This window comes from Cavia porcellus, unplaced genomic scaffold, assembly GCF_034190915.1.
Source record: "Cavia porcellus strain 051 isolate PalLab524CR breed Dunkin Hartley unplaced genomic scaffold, mCavPor4.1 scaffold_27, whole genome shotgun sequence".
NCBI lineage: Eukaryota > Metazoa > Chordata > Mammalia > Rodentia > Caviidae > Cavia > Cavia porcellus.
Genome location: NW_026947510.1, coordinates 18,497,691 through 18,512,305, shown reverse-complemented (window position 1 = coordinate 18,512,305; position 14,615 = coordinate 18,497,691). Strand labels below are relative to the sequence as shown.

At 44.6% G+C, this 14,615-nt stretch overlaps 2 pseudogenes; one reads left to right on the top strand and one right to left on the bottom strand.

Annotated features, from left to right (window-relative positions):
- Window positions 1-5,625: 5,625 nt before the first annotated feature.
- On the bottom strand, window positions 5,626-11,708 carry LOC100714639 (cytochrome P450 2D16-like; annotated as a pseudogene).
- Window positions 11,709-12,439: 731 nt separating this feature from the next.
- On the top strand, window positions 12,440-12,969 carry LOC100718561 (peptidyl-prolyl cis-trans isomerase H-like; annotated as a pseudogene).
- The last annotated feature ends 1,646 nt before the right edge of the window (window positions 12,970-14,615 follow it).

The window sequence follows — 14,615 nt, the reverse complement described above, 5'->3', positions numbered from 1 at the left end:
GAAAAGCATGGGGCAGCTGCCAGAAAAATGTGCATTAATGAGTTGTGTTTTCCAAGGACCAGCCCTTCAGTGCAGGTCCTGCTGGTCATAGCCTATATGTCACTCAATTCACTGACTTCTAGTACAGCAAGAAAAGTAAACCATAACAGGTTTCCTGTGTTTCCAGGGCAGAGGAAATAACGTGTACTGAGGTTAAAGTTCTATCAGGGTCCTTATCTGAACTGTGTGCTCTCAGATACAACACTACCCTTTTTTTTTTCAAAGAGAATGGAACCCAACAAAACAAAACAGAATAAAGCCAATCAAAACAAAACAGTGAAAGTGGTACAGACTTCAAAACACAATAATATCAAGTCAACAATGGCTACCACAATGTATCTTGCTATCTTCACAATAGTTGTCCATACCATCAGACAGTAAAATCAAACAAACAAAAGGAATAAAGCTAATCAAAACATAACATTGAATAAAACAAATAATACATGGGGATAAAACAAAACAGTGAGAACAATACTGCACACTGTTATCTTCAAAATAGTTGCTCAGGTTACCATACGCAAGGGTAAAACCAAACGGTAAAATGAAACAAAGCATTTAATTTCAAAAACAAGACAGGAGGAAATTCCCTACATTTGACACAATACACATTGCCATTCTCCAAGTAGCTGCCCAGACCATCAGCTCCAGGCCTGCAGAGTCAACCAAAGAATACAAGCACCAAGATATACCCTTCCCTTTTGTTGCTATCATCTCACAGTGGGCTAGGGAGGATACTCCTCTGGGTTTTCAGCTTGCACTCTGGCTCACAGGAAGGCAGGGTTTCTCTTCTGTTTGAGGCTGTTACCCATCAGCATGGTGAAGCCTGCTTCACGGGAAGGCAGTTTCTCTTCTGGCTGAGGCTCTTTCTGCTCAGTGTGGCGGAGCTGCAGTGCTACACTCTTTGGATGCGATATTCTACACAAGACCAGTATAGATGTTCCTGGAATTCACTGTCTTGGGAAAACACACCTGCCCTTCCCCAAAATAAGCACCACCTATGTCATGGGGTAAAATACACTGTGCATTTGTGGATCCTGTGGATGCTGTTACATAAGACTCAGTACTTCAAATTAACATGACAAGGATTGGACATGATGGATCATTCCTGTGATCTCAGCAATCTGGGAGGCTGAGACAGCAGGAGTTCAAATATAAGATGGCCCCTGGCCAGTGATGTATCTCAGCAGAACAAGAACCTACCTGGCAAACACAAAGTTAAGAGTTAAAAGTACCAAAGTACCTAGTACCAAAAAAAAAAAATGGGTAACATATTGAACTATAAGAAATAAAAAAGGGCTGTGGATGGAGTGTACTGCTAAGGCCCCTGGATTCAATACCCAGTACCCAGCACCACCAGAATAAAACAAGGCAATCATGTCTTTCACCACTTGAGGTTTGAGCAGCCTGAAGAAGAGCTGCAGAGCCGTGGACTGGGTTAAACATCTTTTATTCAGCTTCCCAGTTAGAGTCCACCTGGTTAGTTTCTCTTGTAGACCTTGCCAGTGTACCCTCACAGCAGTCCTTGGCCGCTTAGTCTCCATTTATACCAGATTTCTCCACATGCCAGAAACGACATTGGTTTTGTAAGGAGTTTAAACCAGTCAGTATTGACCTTGGCTACAGACATTATTTACACTCAGATATTGGGAGAGGACCCTACCCCGGAGATCCACTGATAGGAATCAGCAAGCCTGGAAGCCACCCTGCCCTTAGCCTGAACTGCTGCTGAACTGTCATCCTATGCCGCATCTCGTGCTCCTCCTGGGGGCCATGGAACTGATGGCCATTGCAGGCTGCAGTTTGTCAGAGCAACTTCTTAGCTGGGCAGGTGGACGCAAAGAACAAAACCAGGTTAAAAAAGATTCCAGTGTTGACTGTTCTTTCCAGGGTTCAGCTATTCCTTTGAATAAGCAATCAAGGCTTATGAAATGTTATATAATTTCCACAGTTTGGAAGCAGGTAGGTCAGGCCATGATGACTTTGGAGAGGGGGTGCTGGCCATGGACATTAAAGGCGCTCAGGCATGTGTTGTACCATGGAGCCACACTGTGCCCCATGACTTCTGATGACTGATGCTCATGTGCATGGCTTGCTAGCCCAGTGAGTTCCCAAAGATGTGTTGTCCCATGATATCACTGCTCAGGTGATGGTCTTGAGTGGCCTCTCATGGCTTCAAATATCCCTACTAAGACAGGACTGGATGTTTGAGTAGCTGGAGACTTACTGAGCTGCACATACATCTTAGTGCACTGATGAGCTGTGCGCTGATGAGTGCCCTCTCGTGAGAGGAAATCAGGTGAGGAGAAGGCACTGTGAGATGGCCTTAGGCTACTCCTGACCTCCTAACTTCAACCCAGCACTGTGACACAGCAACAGCTGGTCAGACAACCAAGCAACTGACAGGTCCATAGCCAACACGGCAAGCACATGCCTGACAGTTATTCACATTCTTGGGAAACAACATGGATGAGAGGGTTATGAAATAACTGGCCTCATACTCATAAGTGAAATAAATCAAACTCACATATATAAATATTGAATAGTTTCCCTAGTGTAAGAAATGATAAGAATACATAAAAGTATGTGGTAATCGTGATTCCCTATTATATTGCTTTGAAGACTTATAATGTTTTCATTCATTAATTGGCATGGTTTGATTCTGGGTTGTTTGATTTTATTGTCTGTAATGGTATGAACAACTATTTTGAAGAAAACAAGATATTGTAATAGCTAGTGCTGATTTAATATCATCTTGTTTTGAAGTCCCCTCAAGCTTTTGTCTTTCTGTCTCCATCGGTCTTATCATGTTGTATCTTACTGGATTTTATTATATGTGATAGTACAAACAAATTTTTTATAGACAAGGAGATAATATAGAAACCATTGTTCATTTTCTGTTAGTTGGTTCTAAATACCCTGTAATACTTTCATTCTCTTGAATGGTTTTACACTGTCTTGATATGTTTGATGCTACAGTATACGAAGTTATACTCAAATATTTCAAGGAAAGAGACACTATAGTAACTACTGTTATGTCAGGTTATCTTGTAGTGAAACACTATGTTGCTTAAATTGTTCTGTTCTGACCTGTGCTGTTGTGTTGTTATGTCCTCTTTTATCTCAATTTCCTTTATTTATTTATTTATTTTTTAATTAAGGGAAAAAGTAAATTTAAAAATAGCAGGATATATTATAGTAACCATTTTGATTTCCTATTAACTTGATTTAAGGCCCTGTATTGCTCTCACCATCTTGTTTTGACTGATTTTACTCTATTCTGTTTTGTTTGATAGTATCAAGTTTGAGGGTATAGCCAACTACTTTGAAGGCAATAAGATTCACTATGATGCCCATTCTGGTTTGACTATTATCTTCTTTTGAAGTTCTGTAATGTCCCCAATGTTTAGAATTTATTGATTTTGTTCTGTACTGTTTTGTTCAATTTCATTATACCTGATGATATAAGCAATTCTTTTTAAGATAGCAAGAGGCGTTAGGGTAACCATTGTTGATCACCTTGTATTATGTTTTTACATCATGTACTATGTCCATCCTTTTGTTTTGACTGACTCTGTTTTGTTTTGTCACATTTGGTTTTATTCTCTTCAAAAAAAACTAATAAGAACGTGGGAGTAATAAAACCCAAAATGTGTAATTGTTATTGTAAAAAAGAGAGGAAAAGAAAGTGCTCTAAAGGATATAACTGCATATATATTTAAGTGTGTAAGATAGATAACCATATTACTAAGTTCTTGTTGGATCATTGAACAGAACTGTTTGCAGTCTCACTGTTTGAATGTCCACTTTGTATGCTTTAATTTTGTAACTTGAACAACTATTTCTAAGATGACAATATGTAATATGTTAATTAGTGATTTCTTACTGTTTATTTTTTTGAAATTCTGTATTACTTGTACCCTTTTTCTGTTTTTTTCTCTTTAAATAAAATTTTAAAAAAAGAAGAAATTAGTTGGCCTCCTCAGTATGGCTCACAGTTTAAAACTCATAGATTGTTTATTTCTGAAATTTTCACCAAAGATTTTTAGACTATAGTTTCCACTCTTAATTAAACCAAGTTTGGAGACACCATGCACAGGGGAGGACTACAAATTCACACAATGGAAAGTTAGTCTGTCTTAAAAGGAAAAATGTATTGATATCTGCTATGCTATGAAGGAAACCTGAGCACAGTACCTCAAGTGAAATAAAGCAATCAGAAAAGACAAATGATGAACCATTACACTTTGATGACTTCCCATAGTGGTCAAGTGCACAGAAACAGATAATACAATGGTGGTTGCCAGGGCGCAGGAGAAGGAATGTAAGCTATTGTCTAAGCAGATCAGTTTTACCTGATGAAGAGAGCTGTGCATAGTCCATGCCTTTTTTACATTAATATATTTCACATCACTGAAAAATACACTTAGAAATGGGTAAGATGAGGCTAAAAGTACAACTCACTGGCAGAGTATCTGCTGACTATGCACCAGAATGACCTTCAGCATGAGAAAAATAAAAAAGTGTGGTGGAAGAAGATGCTAAAGCTTAGGTGGGTGTCATTGCACAGTGCAACAAAATAAGATGGATATTCATAGGGCTGTGTCATTTTCATGTAAGAGCCCAGGGCATTTTGATGTAAAAACCAAAGATCCACCATGGTAGGCTCATGTGTTGGATGCTGCAAGACCAAAAGCAAATGCTTGACTCCTGATGAACAGCAGGGAAACCTTCTCTAAGGCCTTGGACTATTCTTCCTGGTGAGATGGGCTTGGAGGAGCTGTGAGCAAGACCTCTCCATTTATGCTAGCAGCATGGTCTAAGTGGGACCCTGGACTGCCTCAATATGACACAGAAAACTGAGTCCCTGAGGTCATCCATGTCAGTGCACTCTGCCAATGGAATGTTCCTCAAGAAAACCCCTGGACAGCAAGGCTGGACTGCATCTGCCTTGGTAAAGGGCACCCATTATGTCAGTCACCCCCTGTGACTAGGAGAATTGACCATCTGGGCAACTCCTCAGATAGCACAGCTGAACACTTGTGTCTGTCTTCCTGGACCTCAGCCCTGTGCCTTTCAGTGCTGCTGATTTGCATATGTATATCATGTCACAGTAATAAATCAGAATGAATGCAAGAACATTTCTGTCTCTATTGTATATTCTACTCACCGAACCTGAAGATGAACCTGGAAATCACCAACATAATTCAGCACCCTGCCTGGGGTTGTGTTTATTACCAAGAGAATAAACCCTGTCATACTTGGGTCATACCTGACACCCATGGAGCTTAGACTGATGCATAGGGTTTACCCTCAACTCAGAAGCCCATCTTGGGTCTCCTTAAGTAACATGCGGTGGGCTGTCACCTGCTGAGTATCACTATTCATATTTCTCATGTGTTGACTGCAGTGATCAGGTCAGGATGAATAAAGCAGGGAACCAGGGCTGGCTTTAGACACATGGATGAAAGCATCACACATGGGATTTCAGTGAGGAGTGCTAGATACAGACACCAAGTGACAGTTACAAGACTGGTTAATTGTACATGAACTCTCCCATTTAGGGTACAAGTAAGGACAGTACCTCTTCTAGCGGGGCACAGCACAGAGCTGGTAGGGGGATGGAGACACTAGGAAGGAAATCACACAACACTCACTGGGCTGCCCTTCAGGCACAGAGGAGCTGAAGCGCTGCAGCAAGGAGAAGAAGAGGAAGAGCTCCATGCGGGCCAGGGGCTCCCCCAAGGCATGTGCGGGGGGCTGTAAGGTGGACAGGGCACACTTAGACTGAGGCCTGAGCTCCTCCTCACCATGGAACCCTGGAAGGGGACAGCAAGCCTGACTCACTGCGATCACCTGCAGAGAATGACATGAAGGGCTTATGTTTCACAAAGTGGCCCTCAGCATCCAGGAAATGTTCAGGATGGAAAGGGCCCATTGAGATGCAAAGTGTTGTACCTCATGAATCACGGCATTGGTGAAGGACATGCGGGCCTGGTCTTCCATCTCTGGCCACTGACCCTGCCCTATCATTTCATCAATCTCCTGTTGCACACAGCCTGGACAGATAAGCATCCCCACAACAAGTCAATCTGTGGAGTCCGGGCCCTAACCCTCCACTCCCCAATGTTAAAAGCTGTGTCCACACAAAAGGGGCATAACTCTCTCAGTAGCCTTGGTGGAGCCTCTGCTTTTAACCATCATTTTCCCAAATAAGCTTTGAGACCCTGTCATAACTTCTCTTCCCTTGAGTTCCCATCCATCCTAAATCCAATTCACGCTGCACATCCGGATGCAGGATCATGAGGAGCAGAGCCCAAGACATTGTAATTGATGTGGTCACCATCCCTGCAGCAAACAGCTCAAGTACGACTAGACAAAGTTTCTCATCACTGAAGGTGCTCTCGGAGTTCCCCTTGGTCTGAGACAGGCAGAGAGTGTGGCCTCAGTGGAAAGTAGGGGAATGACTCAAATGTCCCTGATTTGCAGAGATTCTGGGTCTCTGGGAGATGCTGAGGACTCACCTGGCCTCACACCTCCCAGAACACTTGGCTCACAGACCCTAATCCCTTCTCTCATAGCCCACTCTCATCTTATGCACCTCGATCAGGAAAGCATCAGCCAGATCTCAGGGTGGCTGGTCTGGGTCCCAGCCTATGTTGTGCTCAGCCAACAGCTCATTATTCAAGGCTCTGATGGACCTCTGTGCAGGCAGGACTTTGGCAGCCACCCATGGAATGCAGAGGAGCAGTGGTATTGAGTTCACTACCTGTGATAGCATGGAGGAAGCCTGGGTGTTTCCTGTGTTCCAAACTCACAGGTGTCATCTCACACCCAGCCTCCTCCATAGTGACCCTAGGCCTGACTCTCCACACCTTTGACCTGATCCCTCCACTGTGCCAGCATCAAAGCTCTCCTCTGCTGCTGATCTGCCACAGGAACCTTCCACCATGCAAATCTCATGAGCTCGTGTTGTTGCTAGCATGGACACAGGCTCTTACCATCTCTGCAGCCCTGATTCTCGGTCACCTCTCCCATCACTGTTGTCTGATTTGCCACCACCAGACCTTTCTTCCTGCTGTGATCCTCCCTGATGCTTTCTTCTCATCTCACCTACAGGCAAATTATCTTCTTGGAGCCTTTCTGTAGGAAGCTTTCCCTGCACAGACTCCCCACTACCTTGCACCTGAACCAGGAAGGCACTGTCATCCATCATGGCAGCCTCCAGGCAACTCAGCAACCTGATAAAGCTTGGGTCCTCATACTCAAAGTGGCACGCCTAGGCGAAACAAGCTATCACTTTGCACACCACTTTGCTCAGCAGACCATAGAGTGAGAGGGCTGTTCTGGGAGTAGGAATGCATGTCAGGTTAGCCCACTTCTCCCAGTGACTGCATACACTGTCCCTTCCTTGTGTCCCTCAATCCATCACCCACCAGCATGGCTGGCAAAACCATCACACAGACAGGTGACCTCTTCATTCACCCACTGCTCCAGAGAGTTCTTCCCCAGGCTGAAGCTGCACAGGGTGGACATGCAGAAGTGTGGCTCCTCATGCCACACAGGTCCATAGGGTCCCCTAATAACCCCTGAATGGGAAGCAGTGTCAGTAGCAGAAAGTACTTACCTGTTCCTGGTATCATCTCCTCACTGTCTGCTGATCAGACACAAACTTTGTCTCTTCTACTGTGCAACAGTTCTTTTCCAGAAGACAAAGAATTCCATTGCCTTTAACCATATTACCATATGCAGTAAGACTTCTCCATCTTTAGTCACTACCCCCAAGATTCTACCCTTATGTCATCTGTGTCCTATTGAGCTTTACCTCAGGCTTTTGGTCCAAGGCCAATTAGTTCATTGGTGGACACTGGTGGCCAATCTGAGGTGTTCTCTTTGTGGTTCACCAGAGCTTCCTGCACAGCCACCAGCCCATCGACCACAACCACTGGAGTCCAGGCAAACTGCAAGCTGAACACGTTCCCAAACTGACGTTGCATCTGGAGGTGGAAGGACCAGGGACCTGTGAAGCTGGGACTCCTGCCATAATGTGCATCCCATTCTCTCTCAAGATGTGGACACTCAGTTCAAAAAATGTAAGAACCAGCTACACTACTGTTTGTTTCCTTTTTCTTTATGGCAGTGAAGATGTCACTCACAGCCTCACCCCAGCTAGACAAGCACTGTAGCCCCACTATGCCCAGACATCTAGTGTCTGCACACTGCTGTCACATCTTATGTTCAGAACCACTACCTTAGATCTAGATCCTACCACCCAGGTGTGACCTGGGCAGAGTGGAGAAACAATCATTGAAGCCAATTTGCCTCCATTTTTCAGGAAACTCAGGTTCATGGATGAGAGCAGAGAGGGCCAGAACTCCACCACTGCCAAGGGATCTGTTGCTTATTGCGCTTCTCACAATATCAACTTCCTGATTCAAACGCTGCTTTAAACCATCTCACCCTGCTCCTCAATCCCCAAGCACTTCCCTCTGTGGTACCAGAAGGGACCTGTGCGTACGAAACTTCCATCCAATCGGATTCTAGTCCCACTGTACATCCTGCCCAACCTTCTGTTGTTTGCCCTCCTGCACCTTTGCCAATGGGAAATCCAAAGTGTTCTCTGCTCTGGTACAGTCCTCCTCAAGACAGGTCATCTACCTCACTCCTCCTGGGCTGCCAGGTTGTTCTCTAGACTTTGGCTTTACCCATCATTGTCTGTTATGGGGAGAGGAGGGCCACTGACCTTTGCTGCTGTCCACCACCAGCTGCCTCACCTTGTAGCAGGAGTACACCATGTTCTTGAAGTCCACCTGCAGCAGGTTTCCCAACCAGGGCGCAGGCATGGGACGTGGTGGGTTACAAGCAGCCCAGCATTGGTGCCAGTGCATCAGGTCCACCACCAGCAGGAAGACGGCCACGACCACAAGCACAGTGAATAATCCATCCCCAGTCAGCAATCCATTGGCTACCTCTTAACCACTGGGTTCCACTGGACCAACAGAGCTTTCACCAGTCACATCAGCAAAAAGTAGATAGCACACCCTACTACTCCCTGTATATTTGAACAGGCTGGCTGTCCTCTTATAAAGCACTAAGGCTACCCTTTGTCCTCTGATGTAAGACAACCTGTCTGTTCACTGTGCAAACACAGGGTGCAGAGAGGGGCCAGACCAGATGAGTTCCACAGGTCAGATCAGTTGCTTGCCCCTCCTCCCTCTTCCTGGTGATACACAGGAAAGGGGAGGGACCTGGGAAGAGAACTAGGCATACTGGCTATGCAGGCTTCAGCACTGAACCATGGGATGATGATATGTGGATTGCTGCTCCAAGAAGCACAGTCAAAAGCAGATGGAGGTGAGGGAGGTGAGAGAACAAACCAGAGGACTTTGCTGAAGTGCGATGGTTACTCAGACTGCAGTAGGACTGTCATGAAGGCTTCGTGGAGAATTTTGCTGCCAACAGGGATTAACTGGTGTCCAAAGATTCTGAAAACCACTCTAGCAATTTCAGGTGCCTTCAAGCCTCTCTAACCAGGCCACAGACAAACAGGTCACCATGTACCTATTTTCCAAGTGAAGCACACAAGCACACTCACATACAGAGAAGCTAACCCTGACCACCCTGGAGGGCAGAAATTAAGATTTCTTCCTCGGTTACCAATGCCTGAAGAATCTCAGCACTAAGCAGTGCTCAGGTCAGGCGTCCTCCATGAGGGGTCCGTGATTCTTCCTGTCAGAAGATGAGAGAGTTTGTGCAGCAGAGCCACGGCAGTTTCAAGTTCCTTTTTCCCTTAGACTTAAGCAGCTCCTCACTGGAAAGATGTTAAGATTCTTGACTCCTTACTTCAGCTCACATTTAACTATCCTTCCATGGAGGAGCCTGTGCTCTTCTTTCAAGCCTCTTGTTTCAAACCCTCATCTGCAGATCCCTCTGAGAAACCCAGTTAACTTGAAAATAGTCTAAGAAACCAGCATGCAAAACCCATGAGGGCCAAGTGAAGCTGTGTGACAGCAGGTACTCCATCTGGAGAGGAGGAGGCGAGTGGGTTGAGAAAAGAGATTTTTAGGGCCTGACAGGAGGTTGGGCAGGGGTTTACAGGCCTGGGACAACAGTCATTCACAGTCACAGGGGGTAGGAAGTTGTGTTTAGGGGCCCTGTCTCTGGCCACACATGTGGTGTCTGGACCCCTTGGGTGGTTTTTTGGTGGAATTTCTCCTCACATGCAAGGAGCACGTGAAGTATGGACTGTACCAGTGGACAAGAATCAGAGTGCCCCTTACTATCTTAGGCAGGGGCTCCTCAGCCCACCATCCCTATTTAAATTTTCCGCATCCCAGTCAGCAGCATGATTGACTAGGGACATAACAGACTTTATTCTCTCCCTTATCTCCTGGCCAGTTGGTAACTATCAGTAATGCCACAATGCTTAGAGTTCTTTAGCTCACTACCTCACCTAATGGTCAAGATTTGAGGGGAAAAGTTTGAGTTCAGCCTCACAGCCAGTACCTATCATTACCCACTCCAACCCCACTAGACTGTAAGACTGAGTTTCCCCAAATATTTCTGAGCACATGTGTTTTGGCACTGGACCTCCTAGGCTACTCCTTTGCACTCCTAATCAAAAATCCTCTACCCATAGCCCCTCAGCTAGAACACAATACATTCCACTGGCTTTCTCTGGAAAGTGCCTTTGTTTTATGGAGAAAAATCCAAGTGGGAAAAAAACCATGGGTGAGTCACCGTCTACACAGAACAAAAAGAAAAAACCCCACAAACACAGCACAAATCACTGTGGGGCCATGAACTAAACTTTATGCTCTCCTCTTCCTTTGACCCTTGTTGTTCAGGGCAACTGGGTTCTCAGGCTGCTCAGCATGATATGGTGGCACTGGTCAAGTCACATGAAAACTCTAACCACTTCGTTAATAGAGGAAGTGTGTCTAAAACTACCACTCTAGTTCATAGGAGAGAATCGGCCCAGTAATACAAAGCACAAGGTCCACACTGCAAGGAAATCTCCCTCCCAGAGAGATCTCTGTTTTAACCATGTTCACATTCTTCCTGAAGCCTGCTGAGTTAGAATTCTCCTCAGATCCCACATAGGTATCCCTGTCCTCTACTCTATCTATTCTCACTGCCCTACTCTTTCTCCTTGAGGGAAAAACTCACACAGAGGAACCAGATCTGGATTCACAAGAATTAACACATATGGGACACATTACGTGTCAAGCACACTGAACTTTTACAGAACTCCCATAACCATCTCCTAGTGGTGACAATGCACAGTGCCAGATCCCCCAGGGACAGGCCAAGCTGGGGGTCACTGACCCCACATGTGGATCACAAGCCTAAGTAAGGAACAAGAAACATTTCTGGAAAAATGATCCCATATTTTTAAACACATCAAACTGCTTTAGTGAAAAGAATCTGAATGTTATTGTGCCTCTTTCATCCCTGTTGCAAGACTCTCCTCTCCACTGTTTTACTTTCTCCAAAGATGGTGTAGTTCTACTGGGTAATGCCTTTATGGCCTGGGTTTCGCTCTTCACCTAGCACACATGTGATGAGACACTAGGAAAGCAACGTTCCTTTCATCTGGCTTCAGGGAACAGAGACACCTCCAGCTTGGTCTCTCAGTTCCCAGTTCTGGCCGTAGTACCTGGACCCACCATGATCCATCCCCACAGCACTCTCTGATAGCTCACAGAGTAGGGACCATCAGCTAAGGGGGCACCTAGACCTGTTTCTCCTTCCTGGAGGAGACAGAGCTCTGCAAGGGCCCCTGGCTCACTCTCTCAGCTCTGCAGCACTGGATTACACTGCAGCCTCCACATGTTTGTATCTCAGATCTAGAATGTTCCCCAAAGTCCCTTGTGTTCAAAGACTGGGTTTTTAGAAGGCGGCTAGGTGATAGAGGAGCCTTGCTCATCAGTGAGTGATCCACAGAGGAAGCACAGTGGAATGTGCTGTCAGCAGGTGAGGCCTGGTTGGGAAGTGTGGGGAAACTGAGACTGTGACCTGACAGAGTATATGTGTCCCTCCTGGCTCCTCTCCTCTGTCTCTGCTTCCACACTGCCATGATGCAAGCAGCTTTTCTCTCCCAACCCTTCTAACATACCTTTCCTGCATGGCAGACAGAGGAGAACTGACCTGAGAGGCCGAGGGATTTAGCACACCACAGGCCTTGACTGGCAAACTGGGCCTACACAACTACTGTGTGGAAACTTGCCCTGCCCTATATTGTGGAGATTAAAAGATGGGTCATAATATGTGCCCCACTAAGGGGACTGTTAATATGGTGGCTAAACATATTGGCAGCCCAAAAACCTTGATATATTTTTATAATCCTTATAATTTTCCTGTATAGAACTACAATCTAGAATAAAACTTCAGGGTCAGAGCCATGGCAGTGGCAAATTCAAGCCCAGTAACCCTGTGGTGTTCTTTCATGTCAGTATTGGTGGCCATAAAGTTGGCGGCATGCAGACAGAGCTGTTTGTAGGTGCCATGTCTCTTACAGCTGAGAACTTCAAGCAGTTCTGCACTGGAGAATTCAGAAAAGATGGGGCTCCAATAGGATATAAAGGAAGTACCTTCCACGGGGCCATAAAAGATTTCATGATTCAGGGTGAAGATTTTGTTAATGGAGATGGTACAGGAGTTGCCAGTATTTACTAGAGCCCATTTGCAGATTAAAATCTGAAACTCAGACACTCAGCTCCTGGGCTACTTTTCATGGCAAACAGTGGTCCCAGTAAAAATGGAGGCCACTTCTTTATCACCTGCTCGGTGTAGGACTGGCTACATGGGAAGCATGTAATGTTTCAAAAAATCATGTATGAACTAATTATGAGAAGTACTGAGAATGTTCCTATCTGCCCCAGTAGTAACTCCAAACTGCCTGTGGTGATTTCATAGTGTGGGGAAATGTAATCCAGACCGAGACTGAATCAAAAATCATAGAAGTCACTTGAATCCTTGTCCTCATGAAAGTCTCCTCTTGTCAGCCTGCAACCCAAACAGAACAAATTCAGAAGGTGGCCTTTTCACATTGCAGAAGCCCACTACACCACAATTGTCCAACAGCTGATCCTTTCTGTGATACTGGAATTGCTAATTATCTGCACCATCCAGTATGGTACCTGCTAGCCGCATGTGACATTTAAGCACTGGAAATTTGGGTTGGAGAGGCCTAAGCGGAAATGTGTGGCTGAGGAACTCAAATATTTCATATTTTTAAGTTTTAATTTTAAAGAGTTCTTCGAGGCTGCTGTATCAGACAGTAAGCCATAAACTCAGGTTACCTCCAATTCAGCCTCCTAATGCTGACTTGGCTCCAGATATTGTATTTAATAGCTAATACTTAGGGTCACCACAATAAAAGCTGTTATCACTTATTATTCCAAAAAAGAACAAAACTTCCCTTACATGTGTAAAATGGTTAAATCAGTACATATACTCAAGCAAGAAAAGTTACTGATAAAGTTGAATGGTCCTGGAATATATGCCAGGAGTATAGACATGAGTTAATCTAACTGAGCCTTGGTCTTGCACTCTGATGCCACATCTTTTATAGGCCCTAGTTAATCATTTTGTACATGAACTAAAAAAAAAGTTACTGGCCCATGATTTTACAATAGTTTCTCTAGTACTGCTGATCACCAGTGTGGCTGTCTCCTCTGTTGTCCTTGCTCAGTCCATCCACCCAGCTCACTTTATAGATAATTGGGCAAAGGCAAGCAACAGACATGGCTTAAAAGACACAGCACACAATAGATACCAAGCTTCAATCATAAATGAGTGTGCTGGAGACTACAATCCTTCAGATAGGAAATCAAATTAAAAGTGCAGTTACATCAAGGCCTTAAGTTTCACTAAAGGGTTACCTGATTTTACGTAACTCCCTACCCTATAATCAGTCTGCTCATCCCTGAGAACATATTAAAACTTCACACATGCAAAGCAGCTGCTGTACCACTGAGCCACATCCCACCTCTGAAAATAGTTTTCTAACTTTATTTTTAGTCAGAGTTTTACATGTAGCATAAAACTCACTATCTTAATTGTGTTGTGTTGTACACTTTAACACATATTCATTGTTATGCAACTACCACCACATCCATCTGCACAATTTTTTCCATCAGAAACCTTATGTCTCTTAGATAACAGTCCCCCCTCCTCCCTCTCCTTGTATGTCTATTCAACCTTCACTGACCTGCAGCCAGACATGCTCCTTGCTATTCACCCACCAGTGCTGGGTGGGCAGGATCCTGGCTTCTCTATTCTGAAATTGCAGCCACAAACCAAACAATATACTATTTAGACATTTATAACAAGTCTAAAAGCAAGAAGATGACAAACACAAAATTCTAGACAGTAGTGACCAGAGAGATTCATTTATGTTCTCAAGTGTTCAGATATGAAGAAAAATAGGGCTCATCCAGAAAAGAATAAAAGGCCTTCTCACAGAGCATCCTTCAGAGCAATTCTGTCATATGCACTTTCCTCATCATAGAGGTGAAACACTCAACAATGACAGTTTAAAGGAGGAGAAGTTTATTTTGGCTTCTGTTTCAGTT